The sequence below is a fragment of the Columba livia genome, chromosome 6, assembly GCF_036013475.1.
Source record: "Columba livia isolate bColLiv1 breed racing homer chromosome 6, bColLiv1.pat.W.v2, whole genome shotgun sequence".
Taxonomy (NCBI): Eukaryota; Metazoa; Chordata; class Aves; order Columbiformes; family Columbidae; genus Columba; species Columba livia.
Genome location: NC_088607.1, coordinates 10653339 through 10673825, shown reverse-complemented (window position 1 = coordinate 10673825; position 20487 = coordinate 10653339).

Genomic DNA, 20487 nt, shown 5'->3' with positions numbered 1-20487 from the left:
CCTAATAGACTCCATCTTGCAAGGTCTCCTTGCAAAAGAGAAGAGAGTGCAAGTAGATTCCAAACAGCTTCTTGAAACTAAACAAAGTACACTGAGATAAAAACTTGGTAACAAATATGGCATGAAAGAGGAGATGCCTTGTCCCGATTCAATTACTGGCTTCTTACACTGTCTCAGTTAAGTCCCTCCACCGAAGTATTTCCCTTGGCACTTTACAAACTTGTCTCTCCCTACCCAAACTCAATTTGAGAAACGGTAAAACTTAAAAACTGTTCTAGCTTACTTTTCCTCTCACTGGAGAAGAACAGAAAATGCATTTACTGATGTCTGTTTAGCCTATGGGTATTGTTGCTTATGAGTCTTGCTGAAGGAGGAGACTCCTGCTAAATAATTTCTTTGTAAAACCAAGAGTCTACACTGCATTCAGGATGTGGGACTCTGATCTTCTGTTGGATATTCTGGACACTGTCATAATAATAGACAATAATATTCCCAAACTGTCACTCCACACCAGTAGATCAGGATCCAGATCAGACACCCAGAATCCTTCAGAGCACAAAGCTACCAAATGCAGCAATAAGGAGTCCTGCTGCAACTTGAATGTTTGTGTGTTTTCTTGCACTTATCTTCCCAAGGCCAAGAAAAGGCAACAAAAAATGCTTGTGTTTTGTGAGGCTGTTACAGTTTTCAGAGAGTACTAAAATAATGAGAAAAATTGTATAATAACATGCTTTTCTTCCCAAAACCACCTGTTTCCACATCGTGGTGGCTTTGTAGGCTGCTGCTCCACCTATTAGCACTCTGTTTTGGGATTTTGTGTAAAACTGGCACAGCACTACTACTTCCAGCCACGTTCCTTGGGTGATAACACAGAACCAGGTGCTTGCACTTCTGATGCTAGGATAGCCTTGGAGACTAGAGAGACTGGAGGGTACAGCTAAAGCCCTCACTGAGCAGACAGGATCTTTATGTAGACACTCATGAGGACAATCTTGCGGAGCACCAGCCGTTTGGTCAGAATCAAGCCCAGGTCCTGCCCCTGGCTGGGCTCTTTGCGAGCAGAATCTAACAAAATGGCTTTGCAAGATCTTTGAGAGGGCACAAAATGATCATACAGATTTTTGAAGGCTGTTCTTTGCTGATTGCAAATGGCAGTAGAGGTGTAGTTATCTCTTTTTGCATGTGTGAAGACAGACTGTAACAATCTGTTCGTACACAGCTATCTTTTTCGTATCCCAAGCGAGTGTGCAGCATTTACTCATGTAACCTGAGGTCAGCACTGTCATTACCTGGATTTCTGCCTGTGGTCTGCAGTGAAACCAAGAATGTTTATAATCCAGGTTCAGACTGACCATTATCCAAGTAATAAATCACAGATGTTAGTACTTTGGGGTTTTAGCCTAAATGCAGAACTGAGATGACATGTTGCCAGTTCCCTTGTTAGCTGATAAAGCAAATTTGACAGACAGGCAGAGGTTTTGAAGATGTTAAATTCCCATGTATGTTTTGAGAACAGTGGCCCAGATAGAGGGGAAAAAAGCCCAGTTAAAACTCTCCCTCACAGGAAGATTGCAGATCAATGACATTAGATACAGTCTGTCCAAAGAAGGGGAGTGGATGTAAGTGCCACAACCATAGAGCTCATGTCTTGCTGGACACAGGAGAATTTGTTTGAAAAAGACCAAAACAAACGCCCCACAAAAAGCTTTGAGAGGAACCAAGGTTTAGAAATTCTGCTACTCACAGAATTGTTTGTTTGGTTAAATCCAAGGTATGCAAATCTTTTTCTGGGATGATAATTCAGCCACCAACACATCTGGCAACACTTGGAGCATCTTTCACATTTTTTCCTCTCTCCGCAGCTCTGGTGCGCCCTGCATTCTCACGGCAGAACAAACGCCACCGTTGCTGTATTCTTTTCATTTTCTGTAATAAATCTGATGCACCCACAGGAGAAGCAGGGAAGTCTTTAGACATGTCTTTAAAAGAATGTCTCAGCATGCACTCCTGAGGATACACAGTGTTCTTGTCTCTTTAAATGAATCAGCTATTTAGCTGCTAAATTGGGAAAGCAGCCAAAGAGTTCCCAAGAGACCTGCTGGCAGAAACACATCATAGTCCTGCAATATGAAAATATGAACTCTATGGCATTAGAGCTCCTTTATTGTAACACTTTCAAGATGCTTTTTGGGTAACAAAATGTAACAGGGAGCACAAGATCATACGGGATTCAAGGGCACAGACAAAACCACCCAAGCCGCCCTCCTTTTTTCTGCTTCCCTGGAGGTACTCTCAGGTCTGTGTCAGCCAGGAATGAGGCAACAGGTCACTGTCGACTGGCATTTTCATTTGGGTTAAGTATCTATATTGGTCACAATAGGATTCCCAGCAGCGCAAACCTGTGGGTACACATGGGACAGGCACTTGGAAGCCCTAAACCTGAAGAAGACCCTTAGCAATCCCCCTTTTTCTGCTGTTCAGACACACAGAAAGACACCAGCTACAGTCTCAGGCAACAGATGAGGTTGGGAAAAAGCATTAAACAGTCCTTTGTTTAAATAAACATGCGGTATCTCTGTGGCATGAGTAAAGTACCTTACTGCATAAAGTAGAGAGGGTTTTCCTGGCCAAAACTTGGTGCAGGCAAGGACAAAAGATTTCTCCAGGCATGAGACAGGACTTGGGTAAAACTGAGCCCTGGAAAATAACTTTTGTGATTTTTGCCCTGAGGAAAGGTATTGAATCTGTGGCAAAACTGAAAAAAATGAACCCAGATGGATTGGGTCACAGCTTGGGACCAGCTATCCTGCTTTTCATGTCTGTTTGATGAAAACAGCCTCATACACAACTCCTGGGAGGTCATTCTTACAAGAGCAGGTTGGGAAGGTGTCACTAACTGAAAATAAATGGCTGCTACGGCTAGGGATAAAATAGCTGCTTTGAGATTTCACAAAAGTAGTGTTTTCTGTTAAGATTCAGCAGGAAAGTAACAACCAGCGCTCTGACTCTTGAATATGAAAGTTAAAAATCCACCTGACAGTCAGAAAAATAACAATTGTATTTTATATTTCTGCAATAGCCAGATGCTATGAATCTTGTGCAGCCTCAGGGAATATCAAGTTACTTGATAACATGTGATTTGATATTCCAAAAAGAAGAATAACCTGACAAAATGATTTGCTAAAGAAACATTACCAGAAGCATCCAACTGTTCCCATTTCTCTCTCATGCAATATCTCCATGGTACCCAAGGGGATGGACTGGAAGTACAAGCCTGCCACCAGATAGAAAGATTCAGAGCCATTTTTATAATATGCAGCCCATTGCACATGTAATATTTAATTCTAGTGTCACTAAAGGAATCAGCATCTGTTTATCACCCGAATAATAAACTAAATGCTGTGTGGGACATTAGTTGCACATGTACACACTTAAGTCTGTGGATATTTCCCACTGAAAAGTGTAATTTATGAGAAAAAATGACAGCTTTTAATTTATTCAAACAAAAATTCTTATCAGACAATATGAAGATAGGTAGCAGGTTTGGTAATACCAGGAACTTTGTGGCCTGTGGATAAAACCACTTTCTACCTTGATTTTTTAGAAATATTCTGGTCTGCGCATGAGCAAGGTGGTTTCAGCATACTCTTCAGGAGGCAGAGTTGCAGTGCCAGTGACTGCATGCTGAAGGGGTTTATTTGCTCAGCACTGTGGCAGCCAGAGATGTATTCCTGTCAAGTCACGGCCAACTAAAACAAACCTGCCTGAGAGAGAAGGAAGATCTTCCTTCTGTGCCACGAGCCATATGGTAACTGGGTCCACGGAAATAAACAAATAAAAACAGTTTCTCTCCCACTCCGGCTCCCCACACACTGAAAAAATTCCTGAAACAGCAGGGACCAAGCTTCCTAAAACAAAACCAGATTCTGTATTTTTATTTCTGTAGCTTACGAAGCAAGCCACTCTAATTTAGCTTGTAAAGCACAATCAGAGCTGAAATGAAATATTCCTGTTTTTTGCTACAATCCTTGTTCTCCAGTGCCTTGTCCCAATGGCTAGTTTAAGTATGACTTAGAAGGGTTATTAGTCCTGAATGCTGTTTACCACCAACCCTCAGTCCAGCCTTCAGGATGGAGCATCTAAAGGTGAAGTTGTGGGCAGGATCTAGCAAAAGATGGGAAGAATCACAATTTTCTTCCTGCTGCAGGTTGGGAACAAGATGTCTCTGACCTGAGATGGGATGTCATGCTTGCAGTAAGGAACACTGAGACACAGACAGAGCGCTGACATATGGGTTAATTACCTTATTTAACAACAGAGGTAGAGATCAACCCCTAAATAAGGGCTGTTCTTGCTGTCTATTTAAACTTCGTCTGGGAACAACATACAAAGAGATAGGATATTTCATACAACTTCTAAACCTTACTGAATCATGAACTGCCTGTGTTTGACCTACACTGGTTTTGATTAAATTTACCAGTATGATTCAGTGGTACAGAATACATATTTCAAGAAACAGGACAGCTCCCTTTTTAGTACCACCTTCTGACACAAAATCTAGATTTTTGTTTCCCTTTCAGCAGTTAGATAAATCAAGGACAATGCTTTGTGGGTCTATGGTTGTGACTTAGCTCAAGGTTAAGGATGGTTTTAATCTGAAAAGTATTCACAGTTATATGTCATTAAAATGAAAAAAGTATAATAAAAATACCATAGCTAATTTTGGACAGAAGCAAATTCTATTACTGAGCTCAGTCCTGTAAATGAATATTAGTTCCCATCATTTTGTGCAAAGTATCAGAGGTTCTAATACTTTTGGCTTGTACAGAAGGTATTTAAGTTCACTGACTGTCAGTGGAACAATTACCCCATGTTATTGGCTTTTGGTTTTTTGCGGTTTTCAATACCTAAATTATATTAAATGCAATTTTGTTTCACAAGGGTTTTTTATTTCCTCATTGTCATGCTCTCCATAAAGGAAATCTTGACACAAAATGCCGCCCAGGTCTGAGCTTTCTCTTGCAAGTTAATGGTAAGGGCTAAAGATGTGTGTGTAAAGACACACAGTCCTGTCCACCCTGTTCTAATGTCCTTAATTACTTTCTGTAGGTTCTCATACTGAGATCTCACTCTGGTAAGTTCAGCCAATAGTTAATCTAAAACTGGATAGGTTTTCTTCCTTTTTTTTTATGAATTGGCCCATACAATGTTCCAGCTCTGGACTTGGCTCCAGGTCGCATGACAGCTTTGCCAAATGCTTGGGAGGGGGTGAGTCCACAGCCCCTCGATGCTGCTCCGTGTACAGGAAGTCTGGAAATGAAGAATTTATAATTCAGAACAGAAATTGGTTTCTCAGAAGGGTTTTTTTTCTGTGCCATTTTCGTCAATCGCAAGGAGAGCCTTGCTCTGGCTAACAAACATGACATTTTTACATCGCTGTGGAAAGCCCTAAACCTCCATCTGTATTAGAGCATACTGGGTTTCCTTTCAGCATAAGGGATATCAGACCATGGATTCCCTGTGACAGGGAGACACCTGTAGTCAATTTTCATTTATGCTTCTCCTCATAACAGATATCATAAGGTCCATGGGCTGTCTTCACATAATTGCACTCTAATTTTACCCATTGACCCCTGAAATTGTTTTGCTTTCTGAATCACAAACTAAGATCTTCCTCTACTGGAAATTGCAGGTTGATTTCTGGCTGTCAGAAACTGTAGCTTCTCCTTTAGTTTTGTTTTTCATTCTTTCAAAGGGAAACACACACTGTGTTGGCTGGATATGCTCCCATAGTTTTTCATTCCCCTGTACAGATTACTGGATTTTAATATGTGTTTATGATTATTTTGAAAACATTTGCAGAGAAGAATAGAGAGCAACATGATGCCTGTATCATCTTTTCTTTTTCTTTTATATTGGAAATGGTCTACAGAAGAAGAAAAGCATCTAAAAATGAAACGCTTATCCAGCCAATTTTTTCCCCCTTGCTTTCCATGACCTTGGACTGCAGCATTAGCTTCTCATATACAGCAAAGATTTACAGTAACCAGTCTGAGAAAAAAAGTTAACTAAGGTCTTGATACCATGTGCCTAAAGAGTTTCCACATGTTTATGAGAAGGGAACTTCAAGTACTGAGAACACAATGCTCACATCATGCTTTTGCAAGCTTTCCACTTTTATTTGTTAAAAATATCTCCACAGACTTTCCCATAACCAAATGTTCATAGCTATACCACCTCCAGCTGTGATCTCATCAGATGTCCCAGACAGACCAAAGTCAGGCCTAGCTGGTTCATGTATGTAGAGCTTCCAAGAAAGGCCATGCTGTGAGAGTGATGCAATACCAGTAATGTTGGGTACCAAAACGTTGGATGACAGCAACCTCAATTTAACCTTGTGTTTTGCTGTTTGCAGTAAAAGAGAAAAGAGTTTAACAATGAATCTCAGCAGCAGTGAGGAATGCAGAAGCTGTTCATATCAACATTTTTCTGCAAATCATGCACACAAATTAAATATGCAAAGATGGTCTAGGTTGGGAACAAGAGCACTTTGCTTTATGCACACAGTTGATGGGAGAAGTGGCTTGGATTAGCAAAGAGCACCTGGAAAAGGAGTGTGTAATTTAAGATGCATTTTGACATAAGTATTCAATAACTCTGTAGAGCTACACTGGGGAGTTGAGGCAAGTTGAACAGTGATTGCTACTGAGTGTTTCTGTGAACAACATCACACAATCATTCACGTAGTATTCTGTCATTGTTAGGAATGTTGCAGAATTTCTAAAGGAGTTTTTTGGGCCATGAGAAGTCAATTCTGGGTGCTACCTCTGGAGTGATGCCTTGTTGGCATTTCCACAAGGACTCACTCTGTTTACTTGGCTAGTCAAGTCATGTGTTTGTTGAAATGATAAATAATAAACAAAACCCCTATGCTTTCCTTTAAAACAGGAAAAATGATCTTCAAGTATTGAAATGGCTACAAAATTACCTTAAGTTTGGATTGTCGTCAAATAAGGTGGTTTCAGGTAAAACTGCCCTCTTATTTGTCTTTAGGAGGGATTTGACAAGATTTTTCTGTTTTGAAGAGCCTCTAGTGACGTGAAACTTACTTCACACTGCCTCTGTTCAACAGTGAGAGAACTGAGGTGCTCGTCATTGAGGTTAAAACAACCCTGGTTCTGCCTTCTTAGCCTTTCAGCAGCATGTTCATACTCCCACAATGCCGTTTTATTAACTCGGGTGTTTCCTCACTAGCCTGGCAAGAGGTCCTTCGCTTTGTCAGCTCAAACTATTTTAATGCATAATGTCTCATCTGCATTTCTTTCATGATCTCTCACTATGCCCAAGTCTCCGTCTCCTCTTTCATCCCCATGAACCACAGTTTAACGTTTTTCCTGCTTCCGTTTCCAGTTCTCAGAACAAATACACTACTCAAGTTCACAGGTCTTAGTCTTTAGACCTGATGATAAGCAGATCGTCTCCCACACACATACATCACACCTGCCTCCCAGTCTCACAGAAGATCAAAGGGACAAGTGACCCATGAATTTGAGAGCAATGCCATTCATATAAGTAGCTCAACATGCCCAGAGGCTGTATTTTTTTAATGACTGAACCTCAGATTTGGGATCCATGTGACTGATCTCCACATTTGCTGCATAACTTGCAGCTCCCACTGACTGTAGCTGATCCTGAGAGTGCTCTTGCACATGCTTGTTAGGGTGTTTTTGTCTGAATGTAACTATTGAAGGGCTGGATAGAATACACTGGAGGCAGTGACACCTACTTTTCCATATGTTACTTCTCCTTAGGATCTAAAATGGTGTTGAAAAAGACAAAGCCTTTGGTCAGTCTGATATATTCAGAGGAGTCCAATTTTCTCACCTGCCTTATGGAGGACAATGACAAACAGCAAGAAAAACCTCAGGAAACTTAACTTTTTACTTGCCCCTGCTGAACTCAGGAACTAAGCCTGAAGTGCACAACCCTGACAACAATTAATAAAATCTTTGAACACTGGGAACCTGACAACACAGCACTCATGCCAAGCACAGCAGACAAAGAAAAGCACCAAAGTTTTGTAGAAATAAGAGGAGGGAAATAAGCAAAAAGAAATGGCAGGGAAACATTTTCTCTGTTATGGTAGGGTGTGAACTTCAGAAGTATCAGACCTGGCTTCTTGAGGGGTTGCTTGCTACCCTGAAAGAAAGGGGCAAGAATGATAACCTTGTTAGCAACATTAGTTTTATCTGGTGCAACAGGAGAGACAGCTTTAAGAGAAATGGATGAAATAGAATACAATAGATTAAATTAAAAAACATAATGTTAACTCAGCATCTGGATTTATCTCTCAAAAGACCAGAAGATGCAAGAAAACCTAGCAGCACTCTTTTTCAGTTGTCCCGAGGAAAAAAGAATAGGGACAGCTAATCCAGACAATAAAATAATGCTTTAGATGCTGTCAGGAATTTAGATACTAATAAACTGAATGGTTTAGAGAACCACCAATCAAAGAGTTAAATGTGGCCTAAAGGTAGCCTCAGCAATGCACGAGAACAGTGGCACCTAGATAACACCGTAGGTTTTTGCTTTTGGGGTACTAGAAATTGTGCCAGGTGAGCAGTTGGAAGAAGAAAAAATATCCCAGTCATATGTTTCAGTTTGGAGGATTTGTAGCAAACAACCTCCATCCGAACATTAATTTTTCAGTAGCCTTAAATTGTGTCCCAGACGCTGCTCAGGACGTCAGAGAGATTGAATGCTAACTCCAAGAACAAACTGCTCTCAACTGTGCCTTATTAAATTATACATATGCAACCACTTAAATAAACTAACCACTGTCCTGTTTACACTATGTCTTCCAAAAGCCACAAGAGATAAATCAAACCCTTTATCTTCACTATAAATGTGTCTTGCATGCCTTGTGATATGCTGTGGTCTGCACACAAGCCTGGAGACAAGTTGATTCCACATACAGGACTGAAACTCAGGGAGCCCGGTGTCTGCACCTGTGCTCTGCTTTATAGCTACACGGAGATTTCTTACTCTCCACATTTCCATTCTCAGGAAAATGCTGAATAATATGCAGGTATTTTATTAATTTGTACACATGACTCTCTGATCAGAGATTATCACAGTCTTTCCGTTCCCCAAGACAAGGCAAAATATAAACAAGGAGACTGAACATATATTCGTCTTGAAGGACACAGCTCAGTCCTCCTAGCTCTGTTGCTTCTCATGCTCACAGTAAAATAATCAGCCCATTTCTTGTTGATTGACAGAGTATTTTAATCAAAGAGACCCTCATATGGTGCCTTGGATATATGAAGACTATTGCTAGTATTGTAGCAGCAGTAGCCACCACAGCAGCTCTAGGTCCTGTGTGAGAAGACATGAAGGCAGGGGAAGAGAAAACTACTTGTTTGAGAAATGGTTGCATCCCACTGTGAAGGAAACTTTGTACTACAGTTTGAAAACCTCCAGGCAAATGCAAAGGATGTGGAAGTCAAATAGAAGGGTGCACAGTACTATGGCTGTGTTCTTGTGGCTCTGGGCAGCAGGGAAGTTGAGTCTAAGTCAGGATTAAAATAATCCCGTGGTGTCACTCCTGTGAATGCATTTCTGTGACACAACATGTAAATCTGGGCTTTAGAAACAAGTCTAACATGGAACAGTCTTTTTCCTGCCCTGCACAGGCAGAAGATGACATTTGGGACCCTTTAGCAGTTGGATGCTATCTGTTTGCTCTCACAACTTCCCCAAGGTTTTATGGGGGGTTTTTACCTTTTTTTAGAGCCATAGTAGCAGCAAATTCCTGTGTGATCTGCTTGTCACTCCCATCAAAGTGACAGGCTTGTTTGCTGCAGAAGTTACGATGGCAGATCACATAGCAGATGTCCTGACAACTCTAACCAGCTAAAGATCTGAATGTTTGATGTAACCTTGTATGCTTGAGTAGCCATCAGTGCCTCTTTAACTATGACAGAGAGTTTGATAACCACATTAAAGCACAATTCAAGCCTTATGCTCAGGAAGGTGTCTGTATGCAAAACCATAACGCACAGCTCCCCTACACCTAATCTACACAGACAGCTTGCACTGCTGAGGCCGAGCACCTCAGACAGTTGCAATCACAAGATCTGAAGCCGAGGGAACCAGCTCAGTAGAAACATCTGACAACTCATTTGAACTTCCTTGCCAAAGACAGGCAAGGGGTTCAAGAGAGGCCAGTACAGCTACCAATGAAGACTCAAATGGAAGTATTTGCCAGCTACCTCTTTAAGTTGCAAGAAAGACTCTTGTTTCATTTATCTTCTAATTAAAAATAAAATACCTAGGTGTCAGACTTGATAATGTTACCTTTGCTGGGCATCCGGAGTTCCCTTTGCTCTTGAATGGCGGTGAGAAATCCTGTGAGAGTATCAGTTGTATCAACTCTGCTTTTGAAAACTCCATCCCTTGAGCTTCTTGCTCCCAGAAAGAGAAGGCCTCCACACAGAAGGAGATGTGCTTTCTAGAAGACAGCTGTTATAATTTTAGAAATGAGTCTTGCCTCGAAATTGATCCTCACACTATATCTAAATCATTGGAAGAATAAAAACCAAAAAACCCAAACCTCCTGCCCCATTCCAATTCCTTACTTATTTTCTAGTGTATCTTTTCTCCATTCCTATTATCTCCTTAGCATACACCTTCCCTCATCCTTTATAAAAGTTAACTGTTCTTTTAATCAGGTTCAGCTGTAAAGATTCACAGGTGTCCTCCCTCCTCTGCATCTGTCAACACCTTCCATCTTCATTAAAGCTCTTTGGCTGCAAGTTTAGTGTATTTCCTATTACTTTTTGCAAATGCTGTTTGAGGAAACATTATTAGAGGGTTGCTCTACTCCTTTTTTAGAGAAAGAAATCTGCTGGGAGCACAATGTTTAAAAGAGGTCTCTGCACTGCCTGTTCAGTGAAGATCAGAGACTTGAAAATCTGACCAAAAATAATCTAGGTGGAGTGTAGTTGTGAATTTCAACCTACAGGCGATTGTCTCCTCTAGGAGAAAGTGTCTAGTAACAAGAGTCTTAGATAAGTGTATAATCGAATTTATGCTATAATTAAAAAATAGCTCATTTCCAGTAGTTTAGGAATTGAACTGTAGGGATTTTTTTCTGTGATTTTAATACTGACAAAGACAATACCGTCATTTGCATAAGAAAATGACTGGAATGACTCTGCATCTATTGAATATTGCTTTTAAATCTTAAAATGTAGTCTAGGCCCATGAAAACGTGTTGAGGGAAATAAATTGCTCTTTCAGCAGTAGACATTTAATGTTGCTGTCGACTCTGGAGCACATGCAGAAACCTAAGCTATGTATGAGCTACGCTTAATTCTCTGTTACCATGATATTTCCCAAATGACACTGCTCACAACAGGTAATTAATTCGTTCCTTAGGAGTTTGGGTGTTGTTTTTCTTACCATTTGTTGGTGAAGAGGTAGACAAAATGACCGTTCAACCATGGGCTCTGACTCTGAAATTATTATCTCAAATACTATGCTGAAAAGGTGGCAAACTGAGTCACAGAAAGTGTAAATTGATGTCTGAAGAGGAACCTGGACGCACTTTCTCGAATCCCCATCACATCTTCTAATAAGGTGAAGTTTAAAAACAAGTTTCAAGACCAAGCAATGCTACCCAAAGTCCAGACTATCAAGCTGAGAAACAGACGAGGTCCTGAATGGGGAACCATTTCGCTCATGACAGATACTGAATGATGGAGACTTGCCATTAATCTATAAACAGAATCCCCATTAATAATCTAAAAGAGGAGGACCCGGGAAATGAGTCAGTAGATGTTGCCTTCTTATTTTAGAGTTCTTCCGTCTGTAAAAAGGATCCACACACATCTGCTATTATGGGTTAGATTAGTCAGCTGGGACTAATTTTGTGGATTTATCTTTCTTTTTTCAATAGTGCTGAAGAATTTGCTTAGAGAAAAAGAAGAGGAATAATTGCATTAGCATTGAAAACAAATCTCTGTTAGAAAGCAGTGTTCTTTAGGTCTGACCACTTTGATAAAACTTAGTTAAACCACAAAAGCAGAGTGCAGAATTTAAAATTTTCATCTCATATTTTGTTCTATCCCTGTCTGTTTTCTCTTTCATGAACATACATATATGTGTATGTTTTTATACATATTTTTTCAGAAGCACATTGACTTATCAGTGTGTGTATACACAGTGACACATTTAATTTTGATGCTTTGGCAAAACTGTTTAAAAAAATTCATCCTTGTCTGAAATATTGCAAAGAAGTGGCATTGACTGCTATGTTTCCCAAAGAAATACCAGTTTATTAGAACTGAGAATACATTTTTTATTGCAATTGTATCAACTGACACTGTTAAGGCCGTTTTGGCCTAATGAGAACCCAATAAGCGTGAGCTTGTCAAATTGTCTCAAATTGTCCTGCACTCACCCAGACACTCCAGCATGTACCAGATGAGGAAAGCATGTTTTCCCCTCACATGATCTTTCCTGTGGAAATAAAGTGGTTTGACAATGAGAAGTCCTAGCACAGGCCCAGGATATAGTTTGGGAATGCTGCATGTTATGGATGGGTTATCCTGGATCCCCTGTCTAGAGATGTGTCAGAGGGGACTGCTGTTTTCTTAGGCTTCTCTGTGCCCAGCTGAGGACCTGCTAAAGCTGTAATATTCCTGATGAGAGCATGGACCATGTACATGTCTTACTGTACAGAACATGGCAGAAAGGAGATGTTTATTAACCAGCAGAGGAGACTCATGCTCTTATCAGTACTATGACGTATAAAAGGGATCGGAAGAGCCAAGTTAGAGACGAACCTTTTTCTGGGTGTCCAGGAACTTCTATTCCCATTCTTTAAAGTGTTTTGTACAGTCAAACTTTAGAAGCCAAGAAACTGAGCTGGGGGGGAAATGCTGGATGTAAGCTCTAGAATGTATAGGCTGATAATTACTGAAAGAATTCTGGTAAATTTTGTGCAAAACAAGAAGGTTTTCTATTACCTACCCATAATGTGGGATAAGAAGATATGCACTGAAAGGAAGATATGTCTCTTGAAAGTATTTTTTTTTTGCTCAGGATTGCATAAAATTCTTCCTTTTTGCTCTGCCCTCAATGTTCCAGTTGGCTTAGAGTCCAGATAGACAGAGTGCAAACCCTTCCAGCCTTGAGGGATGCCAGTTCTTGTATCTGGGTTTTTCTAGGAGAAGGAATCACATGGAACTTCCCTCCCAGGCTTGGTTTCTGCGGTCCGGGCCCTTTAGGAGCTTTAAAGTTTACCTTTCTTGTCCTCAATAAATTATAAAGAGTTGTTTCACTTTTCATCAAATTATCTCTTGGAAACTACCATTCTGCCTTGCTCCCTGTGCCGGTGTGTGGGTTTGGGCTGAGGGCGCAGTACACGGCCATGCTGGAGCATCTGCATTTGGTGCTGGGAGTCACCACGGACATGAGGGGCACAGGCAAAAGTGTGAAGTGAGAGTGAGTGGCATGAATCTGTCAAAGCAAAGCATTTAGCAGAGCTCAGGAAAGTAGCAAAAAGCTTTGGGTAATCACATAAGTAAATCTAGATTTGCATGCATATGTTAAAAATGAATTTTTTTTATATTCTTATGACTAGATGTCAAATTGTTTGGTTAAGTGTTACTGTCGGAATATTGTTGTGAGGCAGAGGGGCATTAACTGATTTTTTTGGGAGCATCCAGCAGGTTCCAGGCACAGCTCTGGAGCTGACCCTGGACTGGATTGTCTCAGTCACCACGTCCCTATGAGGCACCTGGTAACTTGAAAAACATCATGGTTCATGATTAAAACCCCTCTTCTAATGGCACATAACTTCTATAAAAACAAATGTCATCCCAAAATGTCAATATTTTAAGAAATAAAAAAATCTCTCAATAGGTTGCTATGAAGAACATTTTTTTATGAGGCTTACTTCCCTAATTAGAAGTTACCAGTGCTTTAGCAGAGCAGTCTTAAACAGTTTATTGGGGGACATCGAATAAAACACAGTCTTATGCTAACAGTGAATGTCTCCCATTATTAGTCACAGATAGTGGCAAAGTCTGTCCATTGTGTCTTGACATCCATGGATTTGCTACAGATTGCAGATCTGTCCTTTTGAGTGCAAAAGATGAAGGGAATATTTTTTCTTTTAGCTGAAGAAAATTGCATAGCACAAAGCTACTGTAACAGCAAAGCAGAGGGACTGTCTGGAAGAGGTAAATGCACTGGTCTTCCATAATAGAAGAAAAGTTCTGTGAGAAATCTGTGGCATGTTTAGAAGCACTTGTGAGCCTATCATGGCTTTATTAATGGTAGCTGAAATGCAAATCAGAAATGTTGCCACAAATCCCCTCTTCAAAACAGAAAAAGTAATTAAAGAAAAATAAAACAAAACAAAACAGCTTCACAATCTTTTCTGTTGCACATCAAATTCTCTGAAAAAAACAAACTTTGCCAGAACTATTTGCCTACCAATCTGTTTCTCTGTGTTGTTATTATAGTTTATCTTCCAACAGCACTAGACAGAAATGCAATGACTCTCACATCTGTTAGGCCATTATTATTTCATGTGTGGGGGTGACATTGCCACTTGATGATGCACGGTAACGATGCACAATGGCCTGGTGACGTGAGTGGGCTGGCTCATTGCTCTCTGTCACTGGGAGTCTCTGCAGCTGTGACTCTGTTGGGTGGGGAGAGAAAGACGTAGCTTTTGTTGAGGTTTCAGTGTGACATAGCAGTGGGATAATTTTAAGTGCAAGCAGAAGCAGAGAGGTGTCATTGTCTGCTTGCGTGGCACTGAATAAGCTTTGAGGGCATGAGGAGGAGCAAGCTAATGATAGCTGAAACCACTAAGCAGATCCAAATAAGCTGCGTAGGGTTCTACATCTCACTTGGTGCTTCAAAACAGAGACCGATGCCAAGTCTTCAAAATATTCTGTTTCTAGTCTTGTATGTGAAAGAGAAAGGCCCAAGCTTGATCTTGTTACAATAAAGGAAAGATGTGGGGGTTGTTGGTTTTTTCTTTAATGGATCTCTCTGGATGCTTCTTGGCAATTCAAAGGAGCAAAACAGTATGTTGAATAATAAATATATTTATCTTCTCTTTATTGGGAAGATTACAGAGGCCAAAAACCTTCTTGTTTTTATTCTTCTGCTACGTTCTGAAATTTTCCCCCAGTTTTGCACCATATTATTTGCCAGGCCAAGTAAGCTGAGCTGCTGTGTTTTTCTCCAGTGTGTTTCCTACATCTGCTACAATTGAACTCCCTCTTTCTCTAACCTGTGGAGATGAAACTGCTTGCTTCCCCACATGTGACCCCACACAAGCCATTTACAACAGCGCCTGTACTCTCCTACTGCTATTGCAAACTCAGGTATTACCGATACCTTAAAGCAGCACGTGTTGGTCAGTATATATAACCATCGTATAAGATATATTATAATCACAGTTACTTTTCTGATGGGGCCAGTTCTCCATTTTCCCTGCCACCCCAGCTCCTCTGGTGGCTGCTCAGAAGGGGTTATTGTCTCCCACTGCAGGAGATGAGGTCTCTATGGCCCTGGTGGGTGATGTCTCCTTTCAGAGTCATTGGCTTCTTTTTGCCTTCCCATCTCCAGTTTTGGATGGGGAAAATCCGGTGCAGTTCTGACCACCATGCCACTGCAGGCACTGTGCACACAGCTCTCATTTTGGGTACCCTTTTGTTGTACTGTGTGTGAGTGCTCAGTTGTCATCCTGGAGCATTTTGGTGCCAGTGATTTAATGGGAATAGCGTTGTGGTTGTGTGCAGTACCCTGGGTCAATTCTGCCATAAATACGGAGGGAGACATCTTGTGCCTCCCATGTGAGCTACTTCTATCCCTTAAGTCCCTCAGACAGAAGTGGTAATTTTCATTTCCAAACTCTCTTTTGCATTGCTTTTCAGCACTTCTGTTCAAAGGTTACAGCATCTGTTTTCTCTGTGGCTCCTGTGTGAATTGCCTTTATGAACATAATCTCAACCTGAACAAGATTTATTAAAAAAGAGAAAGAAAAGGAAATTAGAAAAAAAAGCAAGAAAAGGTTTATTTAACATTCAGTATAAATTTATCTACATTCCTCATGAGTTAAACTGTTCAGCTGTCTGATAAAAATAAAAAGAAATACAAATAGTTCATCTTCCATAAAAATCAATCTTCTGTGTATTCAAATCCCCTGTTATGATGAACTTTCTGTCTAGAGAGAGATTTGAGTATCCTACTTGTTTCTCAGCAGAGTTTTCTCCAGGTAAACAGAGTAGAAGCTGAATCCATCGTTTTCCCTGACAGCTGGCTCACTGAGGTTGTTATCTTAAGCGAGATTAACAGCTGCTTTTCAAATGCTCAGTTACCTCTTCCAGAGATTGTCTTGAAAAGGTTGTAACATCTCAGCAGAGCAAAAGTTATCCAGCTTTATCACATTTTCCTGTACATTATTCCTTTTGGGTCAATTTTTCTTGCACTCAAAATATGAACTATGGGCAGACCCTTGGACTCAGCTTAACATTTGTCCAGTCTGAGTCTTGTATTAAGTTTTTGATTGGTTTATAGGAGACAGGTCAGAGTTGGAAACCCTGAGCTGACTGCCTCAAACTTTCTGATATTTGAAATCTGAAATCAGGCTGAAGTCTGAGACATCTCTGCCACCATGAAATAGCACCTAAAAAGCAATTACTGTTTGTCATAGTAGCAGAACTTCACCTATTCTCAGAACTCCTAAAATTCAAGAGATAAAGTGAAATTACTGTAAGCATCCACCCAACCATGATGTGTGAGTGGCATGACGATCTGAGCTGCAAGGGAAGTGTGCGACTGAATGTTCTCTTCACCCACTGCCTTCTAAATCAGGCGTGAATGCACTGGACTGCTGAAATGAAGATACTTCAGTTAATGATGGTGCCTTGTCCTAGCCTGCCACAAAGTAATAATGCAATTAGGAGAGGCAGACTGTGATTGTGGGCTGTAGGAAGGTTTTTCTCATCACCTCTTAGAAATCAGAGGCAGTTTTTCTGTGTGGCTGAGCTGTACCAAACCACGTCCTCGTCAAGGCCAGGCAGAAGGCAAAGGCTGCGTGCTGAGATCTGCCCTGGGAGATGCTGACAGTGGTCTCTTCCAGAGGGCTCAGCCTCATCAATACTGAGTGTGTGACCAGACAAGCTTGGCCCATGGGCTGACAGGGAACTACATGCCAGATATTCCTTAATGTCTAGGAGGAGACATTAAGGACCTGTTCCCAGCTTGCTGGGCCCCATGCATGGGTACCTGCACAGGCAAAGACAGAATTTCAGTCCCTGTGCCTCTTACTGACTATTCAGTTTCCTCTTGAGCATTTTGGTCCTGGCCAGATGCCTTCAGGTATTATGACATTAAAAGGCAACTTCTCCCAGCCAACTTTAGCCATCTCAGACTTGGGTGTCTCCAAAGTAGTTGTTTCCTCTCTCTCCAATGAGGCATCTCTAGTAGGAGATCATTCTGTAACCTCATGTGAGCATATGATTAATATGTTTCTGCAGACACCTCTCTCTCACTGTTTGCCTTATTCAGCTAACCTCTCATGGGTAGTAAATTCAGATAAGTTGGGCTGAAGACCTGGGCTTTAGCTGCTTTTTTTTTTTTTTTTTTAAATCCCCTAGAGCAAATCAATTGGTCTTCTAAGTGACTTTGAACTGGGGAGGGTTTAATGGTGAAAACCAAGCACTCCAGGTGTGCTTCTCCCTCTTTTCCTGAAGGATGAGGTCTCCAGACCTTTGTGTGTGTCTCTTAATGCAGTTCCATTACTTTTACCAAGGCAAGAGTTGGCAGCTATTTTTATGGGGAAAGCTGTACAGCTTGCACATTAGTTTAGGTTTTCAAAGCAGGCTAGGGGATTTCAAACACATATCTTCCATTTGCTTTAATACACCCTCACTTTAATGAAAGATATGTGCCTGATTCCCCTCGGCTGCTTTGGAAGTTTCAGCTATAGAGTCTGATTTAAAACCCACTGAGATCAGATCTCTTCACTGACGTCAATGGGTTGTGGACAGTCCCAACGTGAAGGAGATTTCTTTATTGGATGTGCCTGTAAAAGGCAGAATATAAACTGGTTCAAACGGATCCGTTCTTAATTTCAGGCAGACTTTACTAGCCCTCACTAATGGCCACAGACACAGAGCAGCGGCCTTTTCCAGCCTGCCTGGTGATGAATGATTAAATGGCCACAAATACAATGAAATCTTTAGCACAATCACTATTAGAAATGGATTGGGGCAGGGAGGAAGGTTGCCTGAGAGACAATCACTGTGATTAAAAGGGTCAAACAGGATGCCTAGAAACAGGGGAAAGATTTTGAGATGATATCTTAAAATAAAGGCCAAACCCATGTTTTATACCCTCTTTATACACAGCTTGGTTTCTGGGCTAATTTTCTTCATCCACTTCTGAAACATCAAGATAAGTTTCAGCTAGAAAGAGAGCAGTAGGGGACAGTGATGTTCTCAGTGGTACAGAAAAGGGAACCTGTTTGCTTTCTCTTTCAAGCACTTAAGGTTAAGCTGCCTCTTAGGAAAGATTTTCCCCGCCCCGAGCCCCAGATCAGCCCAGCAGGGACTGTTTTCATTTGGAAATGGGAAGAAGGAAAAAGAAAGAAGGTCATGGGAAACATGGAGTGTTTGTTTTTCTCTGTATGTGGGATGTGGTTCTCCCAGGTCTCTGAAAATTTTCCATGCTGTTTCTAGGGTCCTAGGACAGTGGCAGTCCTGCCTGTTTCTCCTGCAGGCGGGAGGACATAGACTTGGTGTCCACAAGCTTCCAAAATGAAGGTCCTACATTAGCTCTGATCTGCTGGGGAGCATTTGATGTGTTTGGGCCATGGACCATATAAGATTTGAACCTCGTGGGTCTGGGGAGAGCTGTAGGGAGACAAAGGTGATTCTCGTGTTCCAGAGAATGGGGCAGCAGGCCAACCTGTCCGTGGCTCTGGCTGTGTTCACAGTGGAGCAAGTATTGTGTGACTGTTCAGCTGCCATTTGATAAGTTGGAGAGTTTAATTAATGATTTAATAGACTAAGTCACCACAGCACTGGGCTTCTCCTTAGCTCCCCGAGGTTATTGAACCTCAGGGTAATTTAGGTTATGCTGAATTTCTTGTCAGCCCTTTGAGAAAACCAAGAATAGCAGAGTTAACAGTTGTGTCTTGTATGAAGACAGAAAAAAACCTTCCAAAGTTAAAAAAAGTCTTTTGGATTTTAATTTGCTTTATTTCCCCACAAGGTTTCACATTCTGACCAATCAGCCACACTCATCTAGTGGAAATAACTGCAACTGAGAATGGGGCATCATCATCATCATCAGTAGGTATGAGGTCACGGTCTTCTGAATTTAAACTAGGCAAATGTATGTTTTCAGACCTCTTTGCAGCTCTGGAAACACTTGACAGGTCTGGGTGTGTGATGCAGAACAAAGAACCCATGTTTCCATGGAAAGATGACAACTTTTTGAACAGTTCTTGTGTTTCCAGTCTTTCCAGAGGGACTTACATCAAGAAACCTATTTAGGCATTTGATGTTATTTTCTTTAGCCTGATTTACTAAAAGAAATGTGAGTCATTTGAGAATTGCAAGGTAAGTTAATTAATCTGACTGAAACTGGAGACAGTTCTCTTTTAAAACAAATGCAAAGTCTGTTCAAAAAAGGAGTTCATTTCTTGGCAATGTGGTGTTACTCCACTGATGGTGCACAGATTAATGTAGTCACAGAATACAAAGGAGTCTTCCACGAAGCTGGAAAACAAAGGATGCCAAGCTTAGGACAAATATCCATCTTGGCACTGCTTGCTTCTGTCTAATTGTAATTCTAATGATTCACATGAGATATTTTGGATTTGTGTCTGTGTCTGTCTACGTACACATATGTACACACTTATATCTTTACTTACACACACCTCCCCCGCACTCTTATTTAGGAATATGAATCGAACTTGTGACTGCAGAAGAACCCACACATTTTATGTAAAGCAGCAATAAGCTGTCAGAGAATGGTGTAATAGATTGTTATGACAAGTTAGTCAGAAAATCGATGTGTTAGAGAGAAGAAACATATCCATCTGAACCTGCTGGAAAACTGACAAGAACACAGTTACATGTACAATTTGGAAGTATATGGGCATGTGAAATCCCACTGTAAGACTGCTGGTTATGTTCCAGTATTTCTTCATATGCCTGTACAATTGTAATATACAAGTCTCTTACACTCTGGATTAGTTGTCACAAAATAAAAACTAGTTCTACACTGTTGACTTGAACAGAGCTATCCAAAATCGTGCTAGCTGATTATGTATTATACTAAATGTATAAGATTAGCATCAATGCATATCTGATTTTTGAGGTATTTAGGTATTTATGTTGTAACTCAAACTACCTTTAAAATCGCAGAGGAGCTGTTAGATCTAAT